Below are 21,540 nucleotides of genomic sequence, written 5' to 3'. Positions count from 1 at the left end.
CTTTGTTTCTCTCACATTTACTCAGTGAATTTGAGTGTTCTTCAAAAATTTCAGGGAAATTCTTATTATGAAAAACATATGCATATATTTCAATTTTGGGGCCAAAAAGCACCCAATTATATTTTCGATAAACTTTTTGAAATCGTCTTGTGTTTGAGAGGCCTCACGATATCCTATTTACTAAATACTTGGTTCAGTGGATGGTGATGACCAAATCAAACCAATCTTTGTTTCCATGGAGCAAAAACCTTTGACAAATCTTGTTTCTTCAAGACAGAGCAAGTGTTGGAGTCCATTGGGCAACCATTCCAATTCCTCTTTTACATTGTATGGTTGGAGGAGAGCTTTACCTTAGCCTGCTTCTGAGAAGGAGATGTTAATGAAAGAATACACACGGACCCTGGGAGATACAAGTGATGAGACAGGCATTGCAATGTGTCCAAGGACCTAAAATGAGACTCAGGGCAATTATAACTGTCCACAGGCTGATTCTGTTCTGATTTAAAAATTTTTCTGCCAGAGACCAGCTCCGGCTGAGTTCAGGACTCGCGAAGGGTGCGTGGATGAGGCGCGAAGAGAGAAAGAAAGGAGACAGACCACCAGGATTCCTTGATCGTAGTGGACAATGCGAGAAAGCTGTCCGCTTTATTTATACAGAAGCAGTACAAAGTTTTTTTCTTAGGGGCACTTTGACATAGCTTCAGGGAGGCACAATTTACAACTTTTTGAGAAATGATTGAGGAAGGATTCCACGTTCCTTGCTTATCTTGGCTTGCCAGTCTTCATCTGCTCTCCTCAGGTCTGGGCTATAACCTAGGTGCCATCTGTGTCAACCAGACCCCTACCTTGAATTACGCATGAGTTAAAAGGTCTAGGGCCTTGGTCTATGGAGATCGGGGTTATTGACATTAGTTGGCCATTAGGTCTGTAAGCTCACACAGTTCGTTAACCAAACAAGTAAAGCAAGGGTTATAACGGCGGAAAGAATTGCAGTTAGCAATGAACTACGTTACTCTATTTAAGTTTCAACTCTACAATGGATAAGTGAATGTTTCCAAAGACAATTCTACAAATTGTTTCACTATTAGACAAGGCATTATCCATTCCAATGTTGCAGCCAAGAGTTTCTCAGTAGACAACACATCTTATGCAGTAATACACTCCTACTACAATTCTTATTCTACAACTTATCTATCACTAAATGGGAGAAATACATCAAGAGAGAAAAAGCATGAAGATCTAAGACAAAAAGTTTTAAACATTACATTCCTCTACAACTGCAGGTCCTACAACCTCATAAGTGATCAAACAATAATCAAAAGTATATCTTTATGATGTTAGTGAAATCACCCTGTATTTCCTCTAGCTAAAAATCTATGAAAACAACTAAAACAACTACATTTTCTATGTTCTAAGAATTGCAAGGACAGGCTAACCTATAAGATCACAGTAACTATATTTTTTGCCTTAGCAGGATAGCCTTTAGGGTCACAGTAGCTATATTCTTTGTCATAGCAGGATGGCCTTTAGGGTCACAGTAGCTATATTCTTTGTCATAGCAGGATGGCCTTTAGAGTCACAGTAACAGGATAACTTTTAGTGTCCCAGTAACAGGATAGTCTTTAGGTCTCTCTTATCAAGCCATTTCCCAAAAAGCATGCTAAATATCTGGACCAGATTTTATGCCAATGGGTAAACAGCACAGATTTAATTATACTCCTGTGTGTAGTTAAAGTCCCACTCACCAAGACATCCTCAGTAACATTAACTCTTAAGCTCATGTGGTTGTAAAAGCCATCTCACAGGGGCAGACATTGCTTCAATAGATTACAAAATTCTTAGTGGGGTGGTTGAGTGCCCATGCAAAAGGGGGTGAAAACTGTGTCAAGGTGGTCAGAGATGAATCCACTAGGCCCTGCCAAGCAGCTGGAAGCTCCACGGGCCCTGCCAAGCAGGGAGCTGTTCTCTTCACACCTTTGTGTTATTCACACCTCCTGCACGGACCCCATCAATTTTCTTTTTCTTTCTCTCACTCTTTCCATCTTTCTTTAGCAGACATATCAACAAAGAGAGGTAGACAGAAGAAGGCACACACAGAGGGGGAGAAAAAGAGAGAGAGAGAGAGACAGAGAGAGAGAGAGAGAGACAGAGAGAGTCTACTATTCACTGCTTTACTCTGCAAATGCCCACAACAGTCAGGTCTGGCCCAGGCTAAGCCAGAACCCTCAAACTCCATCTGAGTCTCCTATGTGGACAATAGCAGTTGAAGTTCTTGGGCCATCTTCTGCTGCTTTCCCAGGCGCATTAGCAGGAATCTGGTCAGAAGCGGAGAAGCCAGAATGCCAATCGACACTTTGATATAAAGTGCCAGTGTTGAAAACGATGGTTTAACCTACTGCCACACAATGTCAGCCACAGCTTGGTTCTTTTACTTTCAGCCTTCGACAGGATGCAGCCACTTTCTCCTCCCCTGCTTTACAATCCCATTGCCAAAGTTCATTACAGAGAGACAGAAAATAGTGGTTAATGAGCAGACTCTAGAGCCTAAAAACCCCAAGTAAATGTCAACTCTGCCCTCTGGCAACTGTTGTGATTTTTCTGTGCCTCCATTTCTGTAACCACAAAACTGAACTATCAGTAGAGCATACCTCAGAAAGTTGGTGAAGCATTTACTGACATAAATCATAATAAACACTTAGTACACTGTTTTTCAGGAAATTAAGATTATGACAACTAACACCAATATTTAGCGAACTGCCATGCATTCCTCTAAGGATTTACCGCTTATTAATTAATATTTTATTTAAAATACGATGAAAATCTATTATCTTTACCAACAATAAATTAGAGCTTTAGAGAAGTCAAATAAATAGCTGAATAGCACACAGTTAATAAGAAGTTGGATCGTTTACTCCACAAATCTAGGGTCTACAAGACTCTTCTGAAATAACAACCAATTTAATCTTGCATTCTTGAGCTTAACATTTCTTGACAAAATTGCCCCTAACTTTGGCTTTCCATGACTGCCCTTGGTCTTGATTCTACCTCATGGATCTATTCTGTTCCCTGTTTCAGATCATTGGTTTGTCTCTTAAAGGCAAACTTCTTCAAATCTCCTTACAGCAAGTGTCTATTCTAGGACAGTCTCATGTGGTTGTAAGCAATGATATAGCTAGTTTCAAAACAGTGCCAGGAACAGTGGGTATGGCAACTAATATGATTGACATTTCTAATATACTCATTCTATGACTATAGCAATTGAGGCTTTAAAAAGTCTGGTCATTTCATGGCCACCAAAAATAGGACTCAAATCAAAGGCTACTTTTTGCTCCTAAAACAATGAAGCTTTGTATTTCCTCTTGAATATTTCTCCCTGAATAGACAGAGGCCAGATCCCACTGGAGTGTACAAGGAAGGAATTGGGCATGTCTTCTGCCTCAGCTGGAAGTTTTACATACTAACTGATTCTCCACAGATAGCTTGGACTCAGTTTGTATCTTTTTCCTCAGACCTGCAGCAAATATTCCGAACTTCATGTTTTTAACAGTTCTGACTTTAAGTCCACAAATAGAAGTTAGCTGTAGCTGTTGAAAATGGAGACTAAAACATCACACTTGAAATTGCACTGAAAAACTATTTCTTAGGTATCCTCAAGCCTTAGATCTCAGTGACACCAAGTCCATTATGTTGAAATATTGATGGAGACTTGTCCTCTACTGAGACAGGCAAGACAAGTGCATGTTCTTAAACAACTCTAGACATCTTTTTGCTGACAGCTAATAATGACTGTAACAAATCAAAGAGATCCTAATTTAGCAAACAAATTGTTCCTAGTGATATTAAGAAGAGCACAAAGAAGTTGAGTAATAAGTCTCCTAATGATTTAAGCCTATTTATCAAATGCCCACAAGCGTTTTGCCTCATGGAAATATTCTGACCCCAAGAGTGACAGATTTAATTTCAAATCCTTCCTCTATCATCACTTGGTTTCTCTTCTGAGATCCATCATCTTCATCCTGAACAATGGGAACATTAGTACCTATGACACAGTTGTCATAACAAATGCACTTACTACTCTTAAAATGCCTACAAAGAAAAGTAAGTGCATAAACATTATTTTTTGTTCCTTTCATCATGAGAGAATCTTTATAAAAACAAATTTCTACCTCAATAGAAATATTATTTAGTATCCATGAAAATTATGAGTGATCTCACATCTACTTAGCAAAAAGTATAAAACCCTGGAGTCCTTAAATAAATAAATAAGTTGTATTTTACATCACTAGTCCAAGTGTGTCCTCATTTTTTCAACATGGCTAGTGAGAGTGTTCCTGGACACCTAACTGGTAGGTGAGAGGGAAAATTTCACCCAGATGTTATGCTGCACCATCTGCTCATTTAGTACCTAGCATTCCCACCCCATACACCTCAGCACAGTCCTGGGAGGGTCCAGAAACTGAAGGCTTTGAGGATCTGATGCTGGCACTCGACAAGAATTTTCGTAATTTGCATCCAGGAAACCCTTAGGAAAAGAAACTCGGATAATTAACTAACTTGACATTGCTCAACGTTCTGAGTGCAGAGAATCAATTAAAGCCAACACTTCAAGTGGTTTCATGGGGGTAAATTGGGGTGAAATTGGAACAGGCAAACCACACAGTTTGGAGTATTGCAAGGCAGAGGTGCCCAACAAAGTGTCTAAGCTCTGGAAAAGCAAATCATCACTTCAGCATTGCCATATGCCTTTAACTTAATGATGACATCCAGAGTAATTACATAAAATGGCAGACAGGTTCTTTCCCATGGACAAAGATATGAAAATCACAGGACATCCCCCAAGTAGGACAGTCACCTTCAAAGTACTACACATGTAGTGATACATCTAATGACTATTCTTGAAACTCAGAAGATCACTCTTACTCATTTCCAAGGAAGACACTCCAAAAAATTGGACAAGTATTGAGATTAGCAACTCAACTTACCAAATGAAATCCCTGGTCTTATTAGTCAATAGTGGTGGGATATGTACAATGCTGTTGGGATGTACAGAAATGTACAGATCTTGAGCAGGGAATAAAGGGATAGAGTTTAGACATTTTATTTGCCAAAGAATAAAGTAGATGACTATATTACACTCTGATGGCATTATTCAATCTTCTGAAGTAATCTGTCAAAGAGCAAACACAAAAAACTCGCTGTTCTGTAACTCAGCTTTGAAACACTTTCCCTTGAAAAAGGCAGGTGACTAGCCATTCCACTCTGAAAGGGAATCCAATGAACAACATCCTGTCCCATGCCCTCATCTACTCTTATGTAGGTTGAAAAAATCAACATACAGGCTCTAAGCGCTCTCCATACTGATTTCCATGGTGGTTATATTAGCCTACACTCCCACCAACAGTGAAGGAGGGTACCTGTTAAAGAACTCCAAATAAACCTACTATATGACCCATCTATCCCACTCCTAGGAATATATCCAAACAAAATGAAAATCTGAGAAATGGATCTGTAATCCTATGTTTACAGCAGCACAATCCTCAATAGCAAAGACATTAAAACAACACAGATGCCTGTTAAAGAGGGGTAGTTAAGGAGACTGGTACATCTACTCCATGGAACACTACTCAGGCATTATAAAGAAGAAAATTCTACCATTTATAACCAAATAGTCTCAACTAGAGATGATTCTGCCCAGTGAAATAATTCAACCCCAAAAGGACAAATACAGTATGTTCTTTCTGATATTAGGCAATCTTCGTGCAAATTATAAGATCAATAACCCTTTCCATACTGTTTTTGCTGCAACCCATGGGTTTTGATATTTTTGTTTTTATTTTCGTTTCTTCAAAATAGTTTCTTTTCTCTTAATAAATTCTTCACTGTCTCATAGATTACACAGTAGCATCATTTTCTCCAAGAAACATTTACACTTTCTTTTTCATTTCTTCTTCATTGGTTTTCAGTAGCATGTTAATTTTTTAACTTTATTCCTGCTGTTGATTTTGTTTTATGGCTTCTCACTTAAGGGAATATATAGTAAATACATAATAAAAAAAATAGAGAGAGGCTCACTTTGTCTCTCAGAACTTGTTACCCTGGTACATCCAGATTTCTTAACTCCCACATAGGCTTTGGAGTCAGGATTTCCATCAAGAGTCCTGATTCCCCACTGCTCTTCAGATGATGGAAGTTGATGAGCGTTTGGATTGGCAAAGCTTCATTAGATAGGGAGAGAGGGAGCTTTTTACCCTGGCAGTCCTAAAGAGATTAGTAGTAATTCCCTGGTGTTCCTTCCTCATCAACACCAGCAGGCAAATTAATTTTCTGCTTGTTCTGCTCATGTTCTTTTCAATTCTGTCTGCATCCACCATATTTCTTCCTCTCAATGGATCCACTTGTTATTTAACAGAAGAGGAGATTCACCAAAAGCAGCAAAACAAAACCTTTCCAGATGTGCTGTTGAGAGTCCTAGGTTGGTTTTGCATCACTAATATGGGCATCCCAAGTAAAAGAAACAGTTTTTGTTTCTTTTCCCTGCCAGGAATGTGAAGGTCATTTACTTATTTTTCATTAGTTGAACCAACACCACTGCTTGCTTAATTTGAGGCATGGAACTCTACAAGAATGAGGCTTTCCTCTGTTCTAAAAATAGGAAGACAAAAGAATACAGAGAAATAATTCAAAGAAAAATGTGGTTTTTTAGTTCTTCAAAATTCAAAACTATTATATAACACTATTAAATAGAGTGTCTGCAGACAAGGTAGAAATGTATGCATACTTCATCAAATTAACAGAAAACAGATTTTCTTGTAAGAATATTTTTAAACCCATGCGTGAGTCATCTTTTAAAAGTTCCTAAATACATATTATTAAGTAGTGCTTAAAGCTCAATTTTTTGCACCAAATAAACATTTAATTCCATTTTTTTCTATGAAGAGCCCTTTTATACACCAAGATACAAAGGAAAAGAGAAGAGGAATACTATTTTGGAAAACATTCTGGAATTGAAGTACACATGGTTTTATTTTGTGAAATAAAAGGTCTCACTCCAAGTCTTAGTCACATACAATGATATGCCAAGTTTGAACGTAATGCAACCAATCAGTGACTATTTTTACTGAGCTGCTAGCATTCTTCCTGTGCTTCACACCCCGAACTCTTCTTACAGCAACCACTGAAAGAGGGAATTAGAGACAGTAGATTTCTTTTGTGCACCCACAAAATAAAAGTTAACTAGTGCCCCAAACACAGAAGTTAATTCTTATTGTAAATGGCCACTTTCTGCCAAAGACCTACAGTCATTATGGGGAAATTAATCCTATATATTTAAAGAGCTAAAAATATAGGACAGCTATGTTAGGTATTGCATGACTATAAAGTTGAACATATGTGTGTGTGTTAAATTCAAGGAACTTCCAATCTTTATAGAAGAATTTTATTAATTACATTGTAACAAAGCAAAATCAGTATCTTAATGAAACTCTAAGCAAAAGATACTATCTGATTTGCATGTCATAATTGTGAATTGGAGAATTGAAAATTGAAGGAAAGATAAGAAAATACAGATTACAGGCTGGGATGCCAGATATGACCTAATGCAGTGTTTTAATATGGTATACTGAAGTTGATTGCAGAGTAGAAATTGGGGAATCACCCAATGAACAAGATGCAGTCACAACTGAAGGAAGGATAGAATTGCACTTGATCTTAGCCAAAAGGCCGAGAAGCGATGGCAGGAGGGGTAGAATTGAAGATGACACCATATCAGCCAATTTTAGTACTAACAAGCATATTTTAGAACAAATGTGAAGTCAATGAAGAATGAGTTCAGAGTTCATAAGGCACATATCATGCCTGGTCCTGTGGGAAACAATCCTTGTGGGCAGGGATGTGTGATCAGATGCCAAGACCCCAAGGGTGAGAGTAAGGAAACAGGGATTCTTTCTGTTTCTGACTATTGCACTGCTGAACTTAATTGTATATTCAGTTTGTTTAGCTTCCAGATTAAGTGCTTGCTCACTGTATGGCACTAAGCTCCAACATGAAAAGTAGAATGCCTTTGACTCAGTGACTAACATACCATTTAGAACATCCGCGTCCCATATTGCATTGCCTGGGTTGAAGTCCTAGTTCTGTTCGATTTCAGCTTTCAGCTGGTATATGCCCTAGAAACAACAAAAAATGCTCAAGTTCTTGGTCCTTGCCTGCTAAATGAGAGATATGGATTGAGATCCAGGCTCCTATCTTCGGCCTGGCTGAAACCCAGCTGTTACCTGCAAAACGGAATCTCTCTCTGTGTCTCCATTGCTCTTTCTGTGTCTCTCTGCTTTTCAAATACAATGAAACTATTTTTTCCCAAAAAAGAGTACATTAATATTTCTTTTCCCTAAAATTCTACATAATTTCAATTAACATGTGTAATAATAGTTATGTCTACAGCAACAGAAGCAGCAATACACTACATTTACAAAGTACTTCACATTTTTTAAAGAATTCTCATTCATTCAAAGATGTCCAGGGACCATGCTCACCATGAAAATAGCCTTAGTTTATCAGAAAAGATTTCCCTGAATTCAGGCTTTTTGATTAAGTCCTAATTCAACACAGTTTCATGGGATGGCTTTGGACAAATCTCTGAACACTTCTAGGTAATTTTCTCATGTCATCCATTAAGTAGGGATAATAATATTTGGGTGGTGAATGAATGACTTATTTCATGTGAAGCATGCAGAAGAATGGAAGGCATACATGTGCTCAATAGACTATCATTTCTTAAATAAATATATGTTTGCTTATTATTAATTTAAAAGCCATAGAAACAAAAAGTGAGGGATCTCACATCTGCTGGCTCATGCTTCAAATGCCCTCAACAGCCAGAGCAGAGCCAGGTTGAAGATAATAGCCACAAACTCATTTCAAGTCTCTTACATATGTGGAGGAGCCACACCTGCTGCCTCCTAGTGTGAACATTAACAATACTTGGAAGAGAAGGGAGCGAGGGCTCAAGCTGCTGCAGCAAAGGCCTGTCCCATCATTTCCTTCTGTACTCTGCTGAATGCACAGAGGAAGCCAACATTACTTTTTTAAAATCTGCATAATAAAGGAGGGGAGGTTTTTAGAAAGAATCCAAGTGGAAAATACATAAAGCATTTTTTTATAATTGAAAGCTTAATATCATATGTATCTATGGTGTGAATACAACATGCTGATGTATGTAACCATTATAAAATCAAGCTATTTGGCAATTTACTCACGACCTCATATAAATATAGTTTTATTTGTGGTGAGAGAGATAGATCACTTTCTCTGCCGTGTACAGATGACGCTTCTTACGATGAAGTATGAAGGTGAGACTAGTTCAAAGCCACATCACTACACAGAAACATCAATGTGCTAGAAACTGAGTGCACTCAGCTTCCAGACTTGTTCCATTCTGTTGGGACTGCGTAGAACCTGCAGCTCCAAGGACGACCTGTTTAGCATATTTGGCCCTCCTCCTGTTAGGGACTATAAACAGACCAGCTGAAGTGCCCCTCCCACAGCCTCGGAGCAAATGGCTCTTGCGCACACCCTGTTTGGGCATCTGTTGTGCAGCGATCACAAGTGATCAAACCAACAAGCAGAAAACAGCAGATGGACCATTTCCCCCTCCTGGCAGTCGCCCTTAAGCACCCCAGCACATCCTAGAGATGCTAACGCCAGCAGCAAGGAAAAGGGAAGCGTGACCAGCAGCACAGAGGGCACCAAGTGCGAAGCAGGCAGTGTTAGCAGCCTCTTCATCCAACATGAGAAAGACAAGAGGTAAGGCTGGGCCCCTGAAGTGCAGGTGCACACAAGGAATATTCCATGAAAGACCCCAACACTTTAATAATGAAGTCTTCATGGCAGTCATGGTGAAGAAAGTGACACACTGATTTTATATGTCAGCTTCTTTTTATTTTCCGTCTCATACTGAGGGTGGAAAACACCATGAAAAAGTTGGAACTCTTTGAGATTTTTGTTTAATGATTAATATAGAGTGGGAAAATGTATGTTGGCAACATGCATTTGGATGAAATTACTTAAGAACAAAGTATTCCTTTATCTCAGCGGGATCAAAGTCACATTTTGTATCAAGTAAGGAAAATAAAATGTCAGTGTTTTCCCAAAGTGTTCCAAAAATTAATTTGGCAGCAGGAAATGAACTTTTGGTGGAAAAAAAGTCTTCACATTATCTAGGCTAAACATAGGAAACCCTCTGGGTTATTTTTATCTTGCACTTTTTTTAAGTGTTTGTTGTTGAAAATTTGGCAAATTTAACTTCTGGAAATAGCTGTCCCATTAACAAAACAACCTGCTTCTGAATTTCATCCAAAACTATTGTGAGAGCCACAGGAAGTCTTAAAAATTATTAGCATGCCTAAAATATCACACTTCAGGTTACACTGGGCAGAGCTAAGGCAAGACCTTATAGCAGAGATGGAACGGGAATCATAATAGTAAAATGAAGAGGAATTTAAAGATCGATTAAAAAAAAAAAAAGGTATACAATACAAAATGCCAAGGCAAGGCTGCCTGTGCCGGTCAGGAATGCAGCACCCAACCAGCACACCTCCCATTGGTTTAAGTGAAGCATGAGTGTGTGATGGCCAGAACCAGGATGGGCTGCAGTACTCATTGGTTCTAGTGGAGGTCGGGGCTGAGAATAGAACCAACCCAGCAGTTGCAACTACCAGCTGATCGGGGTGATGGACTGTGGTGGGCACTGTGCTTACTAGTAGTGCATGTAGGAGTCTGGACTGGGAACACCTCAGAGTTTCTTTGGGGATTCCCCTGAACAAAATGGAGGAATCAAAACATTAACCAAGAAAAGATGGAAGATGGAGTAGATCAATCAACCACCTCAGCTATATGTTTGCATCGGAAAACTGGACAAGGGGAAACTCTAAGATGGACTGTGTCAATCAGTGGACTCTGCACCAGTCTCATCGTACCTGGATTGTTGCTGATGATATGTTGGAGCTTCTAATTGATCGAGGTGATGCTCTGCTGGCTCTGCCCTCGGACCTGAGAGGGCCTCCCTAAGAGGTCATTGAATTTGGTCAATGGGACGCTGGACTCTATGTATGGTGTATGCTTGCAATGAGGGAATCCCAGAACAACTTGAGCTGTGGCTATGCAACAGGATGGAAGAATCCACCCGGGGGGGGAGGGTTTGGGGTGAAGGGGGGAGGATCCCAGTACCTATGAATTGTGTCACGTAATACATTGTAATTAATGGAGAAAAAATAATAAAATTACAAAAAAAAAAAAAGATCTGTTAAGATAATGCTCAACTGGAGCTGAGGTTCAAGCACTGCTGTGTAAGGTAGAAGTTAAGCACAAACTCCCTGGCTGAAAACTTTGCATATTCAAACATTGTAAAAGGTTTACCCAAAAGTAGGAAGTTATCTGACAGGAATCAGTTCAATTGGAAATACGATGACAATCAAATGTGAATCAAGCAACAAAATGCGCATGTCTGTTTAACAACACATGTCATATGTATATATATATAATTTATTTATTTATTTTTACCACTTCATTATTATTATTATTATCATTTTGTGATACAGTTCCATAGGCTCCTGGGATTTCCTTTATCCCAGCCCTAATTCCACCTGCCCCCCTCACCGAGTTCCCCTGTATCATTACTAAAGTAGAGTTTGTCATACACAGTCATATATCCATCATTGCGGGCATGGAAAATGGCAGTGTCCAACATCCTATTGTCGAGATATTGTAAACAGTTTCATTGTAAGTCCATCTTTGTCTGGAAGTAGAGATGCATACTACATTGCATCCTCACATCTGGATATGTTAGTCTCCATTTCACAGCTACTGTACATCCCCTTAAATGAAAAGCCATAATACAAAATCCATAATAGGAAGAAAAATAGAAATTTACAATGCCATAATTTAAATAACATGTTACTAGATATGACAGTCTCCATTACACAGCTACTATATATCACCTTAAATGAAAAACCACAAAACAAAATCAACATCAGGAAGAAAAAAGAAATTAACAACACCATAAAGTTAAATAACATGCTATTAAATGACTAATGTGTAGCTGAAGAAATGAAAATCAAGAACCTTCTTGCACAAAATGATGCTACTGTATGATCTAGGAGTCACTGAAGAATTTAATCAGAAGAAGCTGTTTAGAAGAGATAAAACTAGCAGAAAACATCAAAGCCCATGCAACACAGTTTCCGCTGATTTTTGTTGGTGAAATGTGTCTCTTCTAGAAAACAAATAGAGGGGTTTTGTTTTTTAATCCAGTCTACTGATCTATGACGTTTGATTGAGCTTAAGCCATTTACATTCAGGGTTAATATGCATGGGTGGTACTTTGGTTCTGTCATTTTAGGAATGGGTTGCTCATTGGTTTAGTTTCTGTTATCATTTTACTGGGATGGATGTTCTTCCCATTTGCCTTTGGTTTTGATAGGTGCTGTTCCTCTTCTTTGTCAAGAGAACATCTTGAAGTATCATTTGTAGGGCAGGTTTGGAAGAGGCAAATTCTTTTAACTTTTCTTTACTGTGGAAGAATTTTATTTCATTTTCAAAGACAAAAGAAAGCTTTGCTGGATATGTTATCCTGGGCCGACAATGGTTTTCTTTTAGAATCTGGAATATGTCACTCCATTCTCTTCTTGCCTGTAGAGTTTCCTGTGAGAGATCTCCTGTGAGCTTAATTGGCATTCCTTTATATGTCAATTGATTCTTTTCACGTGCATGTTTAAAGATCTCTTCCTTATGTTCAATTGAAGAGAGCTTGATGATCATGTGTCCTGGTGAAGATCACTTTTGATCAAGCTTGTTGGGAGTTCTGTGCCCCTGATGGATCTTGTTTCCCAATTCTTTCTCCAGATTAGGGAATTTTCCTTTATTATTTCATTAAATAAATTTGTAAAACCAGTTTCTCTTTCTGTACCTTCTGGGACCCCCATAACTCTTATATTTGGTCTCTTAATAGTATCTTTCAATTCTTGGATACTGTTTTTGGCCTGATCCAGCTCTGCTTCCAGCTTTTTGTTTGCTTCCCCCTGATGACAGGAAATATCTTCCAATTTTGAGATTCTTTCTTCTGCTTTCTTCATTCTACTTTGGAGACTCTGTACTGTACTTTTAATTTGCTCTACTGTGTTCTTAATTTCTGATATATCAGCCTTAATTTGCTTTATTGCTGTTGTTACTTATGTAACATATTTCTTAAATTCTTTGAACTCTTGTATGTGCTTCTCATTGTTGATCAGAAGCTTTAAATGCGTTTTCTGAATTCTGTGTCTCCCATTTTCTCGATGTCTTCCTCAGTGAACTCTGAGGTTGGCAAAGAGTTTTGCTCCTTAACAGGGGAGTTTTCAGTAATATTCATTGTGCTCTTATCTCCTCTTTTGCTCTTGGTCATTGTACTTCTGGTTAGCAGAGTCTTCTCCTTGGGGTAGGTTCCTAAGCTGTGTCACCCACAGGTCTACAATGTGATTTTACTTATTGCAGTTGGTACACAACTCTTTGCTTGCAGCCGATTGTGCCACAACCTCCATCAAGTTCCAGGTCTGGGTTCTTATGTTAGATTTCCACCATGGTCTCCATAGCCCCAGCTCCTGGCTCACCAGTCTCTGCCTCTTGTGATATGCTGATGTTGCACTGTTGTCTCTGCAACCTTTCTCCCACTTTCAGTTGGAGCAGGTCCCAGGATTAGAGAGACACCAGCTGTCCTATATAGCTAGATTGTTGGTGGTGCTGATCTTGCTGAAACCTGTTGGACATTAGGTCTGGGTGCCACACGGACCTATTTTGACCTGTACGATGCCACAGTCAGTATTTTTCTCCTGCAGGACCAGTGCAATCCACTGAACTCGGTGAGTTCTTGCGAGCTCAGCACATGCGCAGTTCACCGTTGTCCTCTGCAGTTCTAAAGCTTTTGCCACAGTGTACAAAATGGTACCTGACATACCACTACTAGAGTTCTTGATCTGCTGACCATCAGATCTGAGGACTACCCAGACCTGTCTTGGGTGGAACCTGTAGAATGCCACATTGATGCAGTTCACTGAGTCAGAAATGAGTTCACTCCCAGCTCAATGTATGCTCAGTCCTTTCCCTTGCTTTTGTCTCCTTATGCAAAATGGCGCCCCATTCGGCTCTAGGGGGCTGACTGGGCTGTGAAATCCACCCTGTTCTTGCACTGCCTGTCTGGGATCTGCTGCTCTGTCTCTGCTCCTGGTCAATTCAAACAGACCAGCAGGACAGACCGTTCTTTGGGTTCACCTCCCAAGCTCCCAGTGAAAGTCCCTTTCCACCTGGTTGCTGATGGAGTTCCAGCTGCTGGTGGAGTTCAGATCACCCTTTGCTGAATGCTGTTGGAGTATAAGTCACTGTATCACAACACTGTCGTGTCCGCTGCTTTCCTGTGTCTGTCAGTCTCCAGGTACCCCTCTGCTGTTGTTCTGTCCTCTCCTATTTCCTGTAATGTGTCTTCTCTGCTTCATCCTGATTAAATGCTTCTTCATCCTTTTAATCGTGTCCTTACCCTATCCCACCATCTTGATTCTCCCAGTTTTTCTTTTTTTTTTTTTTAAGCTTCATTTATATTTATTGGAAAAGCAGATTTTACAGAGAGAATGAGAGAGAGAAAAATTTTCTAACTGCTGTTTTACTCCCCAAATGGCTACAATGGCCAGAACTAAGGCAATCTAATGGCAGGAACCAGGAGTTTCTTCGGAGGCTCCCACAAGAGTGCAGGGTCCCAGGCCTACAGTCCATTTCCTTGCTATTTTCCCAATCCACAAGCAGGGAGCTGGATCAGAAGATAGGGCAGCCAGGACCAAATCAGTGCCTATATGGGATGCTAGCACTTGAAAGTGGAGGATTAGCCAATTGAGCCATCAAGCTGACATTTTTTTTTCCGTATAGCTATCGGTATTGACTAAAATTTATTTTATCATAAAATAAAATTTATAAAAAGGGAGAAACAAGGACATTATAGAAAAGCATTCAGGAGTTATACAAGGATGATATGTAAATGCAAGACATTGAAATTAGACCAAACTGCATCCTTAAATAACAAATACAAGCTTTTCAATAAAAATATAGTTAAAATATTTATAATTTAATCACTTCCATAGAGATAAGTAACAATTAGAAAAATTACAAGCATTGTTCATTCAAGGAGAGAATTATCATAGAAAATATATTTGTAGTTTACTTTTTCACTCATTATACCATTTTCTAATCAAAGTCATCTAGCAACTTTACTAACCAGTAAGACTATATCCCACTTCCACAAGCCTGTGTTTTGGCAGTAAGAAATGGGATAACTTCTTTTATCCTTTGAATTCAATGAAGATACGATGATGTGAGAGTTTCAAGTTAGCATACCTGTAGTAAGTGGCATAATTAAAAGGAGGTGTGAACACTAACTGAATCAGAATGAACTTTAATTTACTTTGGGGAAAATCTCAAGCCTTGGACAAAGAGGCTGGAAACAAATGATACTCATGACCTTCTCTGATTTCCGCTCCTTGCCTGTAGGATGATCGTGTTTTTAAACCCATTTTATGTGGCACCCAAGCAACAGTACGATTGAATATTCTGCTCAGAGCATCCTCTGAAATAAGCAGTAAAAGTCTAGCAATATTTTTAAACCCAGAAGAAATAAAATTCTACCCATCATATGCAATTCCATTTCCCGGGACTCTTTTTTTAACATATTATTTACTTGAGCCAATATTTCCTATAGTATACCTACATTCTACCATATCCTATTAGTTGTATTCCTTATTTTGCAACATAAAAGATAGATCTTCCTGTAGGAAGAAAAGCTATTGCATGATAAATATTGTCAGCATTACTTGTCATTTTTCATTTTTCTGCCCAATACAAATCACCTTGGCCATTGATTTGTTAAAGCAGTTCAGCCCGTCTGTGACAGTAGAATCCATTACAGCACTATACTACAGTAGGCAATTTCACAACTCCTATGTTTGTACACACACTCAACAAATAAACATGTATTCTTATTGGCGACCTACTAAGTGCTTGGAACTGTAGCAAGCACTGGACAAAAGCTGTAAAAAATATAAACAGGATCCCTAATGCCATTCATTGACCCTATGATTGGCATGGAATACACAAATATGTCAGATTGAGGATTGTAGCAGAAAAAAATTTAATAATAGCAAGAGATTGAGGCCAAGAGGAAAAGCAGACAGGACTCTCAGAGTAGTCATTCAAAGCCTTCATGGGAACGTAATATTGGCAAACAGAAAAGATCCCGCTAAACCATAAGAACAGCATTCATTTGAGGAAGTTAGAGTAATGTGCACAAAGACCATGAGGAGACTTGGCATACACAGCATGGCTGATTATAGTAAGAAAACAAATGGAACACAATGGTGATAGACAAACCATGCAATGCCCACATCGAATTTAAATTTCAAGGCATGTGTAAAGCAAGGTCTGATAAAATTTCCCCATTTAAAGTAGAACCCCATGTATTTTAGGACATGAGTTACAAGGAGCAATCGAGCAAGCAGGAATACTGATATTCAGGTGAAAGAACTGCCAGCAGCTTAATACAGAATAGTAGTGAGAGCAATGAGGAACAATGACCTGATTAAAGAGGTGTGTCACAGGTAGAAGCAACAGAGTGCACATGGGAAACCAGAGGGAAGTAGAGAAAAGAATGAAAACTTATCCTTACACTGTAGGCTTGAGAAAATGGGCAAACCATGTTATCATGTATTATGCTGGGGGGAAAAAAACTGGAAATGAAGACTTGAAGAGGAAGTAACCTAGTGTTCCACTGGAACATACCAAGGTTTAGATGTCTGTTATATACATAAATCAGGTCAGGAAGGAATATGTGAAAGAGAAGTGTAGAATGTGGACATCATTTATAGATAGTATTTAAATTCGTGGAACTTGGAGAAGACATCTAGGAAACCGAGAAAAAGGTAAATTGTTGAGCCAAGCCCCTCATTGCTACAATGAGCATGCCACAGAGACTTAGAAGGTACAACCAGGGAAAGGTGGGGATAATGGAACTCAACGTAGGAGAGTTGCTCAGCAAGTATGAGGGTATTCCAAGAAGTTCATGAAAAAAACAATGTATGGATTTTTTAATTGTAGGAAAATTAATTTCTATTTTAGTTCTGCTTTTCCAGGAACTTTCTGAAGTATCCTCAATAGTACTCAATACATTGAATGTTTATAAAAGTACATTGTGCTTGATACCTTAAAAATTTGTTACTGATCTTAATAAGAAGTTCCCATGAGTAAGAGGGATTAACATCCAATCAGAGTCTATAAAAAGTGAATGAATGTAGTAAAGATAGAAGGCATAGCAAAATTTTAAGTTTTTCTGTGATAATAAAAAAATAGGAAGATGACTGGTGGGAAATTCAAATTCAATGGAGATGAATTTCTCAGTTTATCTTTTAATATGGGCTATTCTAGAATCCTGCTAATTAAACAGAACAAATAAAAATGAAGATATTGATGATAAAGAAGAAATAGGCATCAATGTAAGGAGAGAAATTTTTGAATAGGTGGGAGAGATCAGAATCTTCAGGGAGGACAAACAGAGGGGTCTCAGAATCATGTCATTCAGCTGTCAGATGCCTAAGTCAGTGACAGAAGAAGTGAGATGAACAGTTAAGGGACAGGGAAGTATGAGAAGTTTAACAAAAAAGGGTGAACACTGGAATTATTGTTTCACAGAGAATTGATCTCATTTGGGAACCGCAGCTGGTAGTTAAGATTCGCTTGAAATTTTCAATGATTCTTTAATATAAAACAAGATAAAGCAGGCTTTATGATTTTCTTTAGCAGTGTTTGATTATTCTGAACATGATCAGAAGAGAAGGAAGCTTTTTCACTTAATGTTGGAATTTAGCCAAATAAATACAATGAAGGAAAAGTGAAATAAAGGAATTGAAAGTATTTGCATTGGAGGGATTCATCATGAAAGTCAACAAAATCAATTGTGGTAAAGAGAGAAACAAAGAAGAGGACAGATGTTGGATTATGAAAAAAATGAAGTGTCATTTGATTGAAAGATTCAGTAAAATAAAAAAAAACTAGCACAAGCACACTTTAATTTTGTTGTAATGACCAGGAGTAGGATTCTTTAAATGAGGATTTGTATCATGATGCAAATACTGATGCTGGCGTAATTTAGAGTGTGGACTTGGGAGATAGTGGTAGAAATAGAGAGATGAGTGAAATCGTGTCTTTCAATCCTCAGCAGTTTCTTGTAAGGAAAACACAGGGCACCAAAAAACAAATTAAGTATGTGAGTGAAACTAATATCTTGAGATTTACGTATTGTTTATAGTCCTATCTATATAACTGCTCAACAGTGATCTTTATACATTGTGAATCCTTTCTACTTGTTGAATCCTTTACTGAGTGGATCATTAATCCTGCGATTATAAATCAAATCTAAAATATTCTATCAAAAACCTGAAAGGAAAGAAGAGAGAGAAGGGAAGAGAAAAAGAAAAAAAAGAAAGAAGGAAGGAAGGAAGGAAGGCAAAAGAAGAAAGAGAAAGAAAGAAAGAAAGAAAGAAAGAAAGAAAGAAAGAAAGAAAGAAAGAAAGAAAGAAAGAAAGAAAGAGAAAGAAAGAAAGAAAGAAGGAAAGAGAAAGAAAGAAAGAAGGAAAGGAAAGGAGAAAGTTGGAGGGAGGGGATAGTGGGGAAGTATTCTTGGAATCATGTTTATGCATTGCATGAAATCTATTCTCTTAATAAAATAAATTTGAGAAAGAAAGAAAATCAAGTCAACCACACCTTCATGGAGTGGTGGAATGAATATTCTGTTTGGAAATAGAAATCCAGAGTCATATTATTTCTGCCATTTACTAGCAGCATGACTTGGAAAACTTCAATACCTCATTTTCACTATGTAAAAAAGTGGGAAGTAACACATAGTTACTGTCATATAAAATACAGTAACATGCACAAAAATGCTTGAAACCATAATAAAATGAAATTCATGATGAGAGTTATTGTATATGTAAGAAGTTTAAGGCTCAAGAAAGCAACTGATCAAAGTAAAAAGTACAGGAAGGAGCCAGAATTAAGTTACAATATCTGATTCACAGGACAAAACAGAAGTAGAAGCAAAAGACACTTGCAAAATTACTTAACTCACTCACAACTGAACCAATGCAAGTAAAGTGTAATACTTTGTCTGACCCTTCAAAATTCAACTAGTAGGAGATTACAAATTACACCTTGCTAGTCTGGTAATAATGGTTGTATTTTCTTGTAAAATAAGCACCAGAAATACCTGATTCATTGGATGAGACAAGGCATGAACTCCCAGAGTTAAATCTTTGCTTACCTACAGGGTACTGGCGCAGCAACCATACCATACACATAAGTTATCAGCCATCCGGTAGGAAAAGATGCCTTCTAGTCCAGTTATGCCATCCCTCGTCAATAAGATGTGGTTAAGTGGGTAACAAGAAATTTATCACAGCCTTGTTCATTTTCTGGCTCGTGACATAATAGCTACCTTCCATTTCTTGTTGACTTTTCACATTCTTCCTTTTTCTCTTCATTTTTCTGAAGAAAACATGAAAGGAGGTAAGGAAGGGTCATTTACCTCAGTAAATATGATTCAGCTCATTTCCTACATAATTTACTGATAACTCTCCCTTGGCCCACACATTTCCTCAACAAATGCCTGTATATGGCTCTAGATCAGCCCTGTTAGAATTGGTGTTGTGTGTGCTTGCAGAGAGAAATCTAAAATGGCATCGTCTCTGGTTTTTTTCCAAGGCAATAGTTTTAATAATCACTCCTAAAAAAATTGTTATTGCAAACATTGTTCCTGTTCATTGAGCCTTCAACCCTATTTCTGCTCTCCTTCTATTTAAATTAAATACCTTTTCTAACACCTCTCTGGAGATGACAACTGTAAGAATTGGAGTGTCCTATCCTTCTTACTCCAGATATTTCCTCTAAGAGTCTACCTTCCTCTGTTCCTTCCTTGTTTCTTCGTTTGCAATCGAAGACATTTCTTCCCCAACACGTGATCCCTATGATGCACCTACTGCTTATCTACCTTCCCAGACATCCACTTGATCACGCCTCTCTGTTCAACTCTTACTAAAATATAAAAGCACATCTCAAAAACCACTTCCTAGAGAAAATCTTCCCTCACTTCCCACAGAAAAAGGGACCCTCTCTTCATGCTCATATCACAAGAATTTTTAGATATGTGATTTAGCAATTAATCTCTGTCCTGTCATAACTGAAAAAAATACTTTGGATTACGATTTCATTATTTAATGTTGTGTGTTCTTCTGTCATGTCTCCAAAACTATAAAATACTGTTACTAATATCCATTTCCACTCCACCATGCACTGAAAATACAGACATTTTTCACTTACTTTGAAATGTGCACTGTGTTACTTTATAAGTGATACCAATTGAACTCATGAATGGTTTTCAAAAAATAGTGCTTTTTAGGTATAATCTTGGAGAATAATAACCCTTAAACCTACTGCTTCTAGATTTCCTTCCCCTACCTCCGGCTAAAATATATATATATATATTTACCTAATCCCCTGGTAGCATGATCAAAAACAAAATGGAGTACTGCTTGTCATAGTGAAACACTGGAAACTATCTAAAGTCAAGGTGCGCAATGTGTCTGATAGGTTGCCCTCCAGGGAATTGTTCTCAGATTTTGGATCAAGTGTCATACTCGACCACCAGTCAATTCCACCTTCTTTTTCTCCAAATCCAAAAAGATGCATTCAACACCAGCCTAATATCACAAATGAAGGTCTAAGGATTCTATGTAGAGTTGCATCTCTCCAGGCTTGAGATAGAGCCCACCTGGTAGACACACACACCATATCCAGCTAATCCACTAGACAGAACTTTTGTGAAAATATTTTCCCCTTGGTCTCATCCTTAGCATCCCATGAGCTACAAATTTCTGCATCTACTTGATGTCCAGAATGATTCTTGTCAAGTCTTTTTTTTTTTCAAGAATGTCTTTCCCTCCACCCACTGCATACAAACAGAACTATAAGCACAGATTACTCTAAAATAATTTTCTTGAAGATTCATTCTTCGAAGCTCAGTTCCCCCCAACTCTTTCATGCGTCCCTTCACAAGATTCTTCCTCTGTTTTTGCATTGAACCCACAAAAACAAAATCATGTCACTCATCCCTGCCCACAGTACTCACCAACATAGATTGTGTTGTGCCAGTTAGAGCACCCTCAAGAATTTTAAAGCCATAAAATCTACACAGCAATTTGAAGCCCACACACCAAAATGGCTCTAAATGGTGATCACAAATCAAACAAATGATTTGAGAAAATGTATATTCAGTATGTTTTTTTCTGCACAGTGTATTTTGGAAAGTAAAGCTTGACAGCATTTTCTTGTCTGGCATAGAATGAAACCACAGTGGGATATGCAGATTTTCAAAGATGGAGAGGCCTTGTTGTCAGGACACCTGTTTCACAACCCCACTTCCTGAAA

The 21,540-nt window shown here is 38.2% G+C and overlaps 1 protein-coding gene across 1 annotated transcript in view; it reads left to right on the top strand.

The window, feature by feature from the left end:
- Nucleotides 1-21,540, top strand: part of KCNMB2 (potassium calcium-activated channel subfamily M regulatory beta subunit 2) — a 263,930-nt gene that overhangs the window by 174,094 nt on the left and 68,296 nt on the right. The gene's annotated exons all lie outside the window — the stretch shown is intronic.

The sequence above is a fragment of the Ochotona princeps genome, chromosome 3 (assembly GCF_030435755.1).
Source record: "Ochotona princeps isolate mOchPri1 chromosome 3, mOchPri1.hap1, whole genome shotgun sequence".
Lineage (NCBI taxonomy): Eukaryota > Metazoa > Chordata > Mammalia > Lagomorpha > Ochotonidae > Ochotona > Ochotona princeps.
Note: the sequence above shows the minus strand (reverse complement) of the source record. Positions and strands in the feature narration are given on the sequence as shown.